Below are 859 nucleotides of genomic sequence, written 5' to 3'. Positions count from 1 at the left end.
TAACATACAAATCCTCACCAATTCCCCACTCTAGACTATCTCTCTCTACCATAGGGCAAGCCTCTACTTTAAAGATAAACTCTTCTAAGATTATTCAAGTCCTCTTTAAATAGCCTCCAAATACTCTGTTCAAATTGTCTTCAGTCCGCCCAAACGACTCTTCGAATAGGTGGGTCAAACTATTGTAATTGGCCCATGCAGTTTCTGGCGCTTCGGTGTCAGGGAGCTGGCCTCCAGGTGCCAATCTCTCGGGAACCAGAATTTAGGCTGGACACTCTGGCGCCAAAACCCTGACCTTCACATTTGGGGCCTAAGCATCAACCTCTTGGTTTGCATGAGTTGGGATTGACGCCTAAGTGCCCTAGAAGTTTGGCACCAAGGCCCCAGCCTACTGTATTGCCTTTTTTGCTCAAGTCCCCTCATTTTTTGCTCCATGTTTCTTCTAATTTGCTCTACTCCTAATACCTGTTATACCTTGAGAAAAGCATAAAAATAGATTTCTTTAAAGTTCAATTTCATCTAGTAAGATGTGTAAAAAATAAAGGAATTCATGCAACCTTTTCACACACAAGGATGATGCTAGATTTTCTTACAAAGTTTTCATAACGATTACATTTCTTTAAAGTTCAATTTCATCCAGTAAGATGTGTAAAAAATAAAGGAATTCATGCAATCTTTTCACACACAAGGATAATGCTAGATTTTCTTACAAAGTTTTCATAACGATTATGTTGGATACACACCATGAACTACTTGAGAATATCTTGAGAAATACAAATATTCTTCTTAGGGTATGTTTGGCGCAGCTGTAGCTTCTCAACTTTTCAGCTGCAGCTGCGCTGCCCCCGAAAGCAGCTGT

The sequence above is a fragment of the Phalaenopsis equestris genome, unplaced genomic scaffold (assembly GCF_001263595.1).
Source record: "Phalaenopsis equestris unplaced genomic scaffold, ASM126359v1 Scaffold000856, whole genome shotgun sequence".
Taxonomy (NCBI): Eukaryota; Viridiplantae; Streptophyta; class Magnoliopsida; order Asparagales; family Orchidaceae; genus Phalaenopsis; species Phalaenopsis equestris.
Note: the sequence above shows the minus strand (reverse complement) of the source record.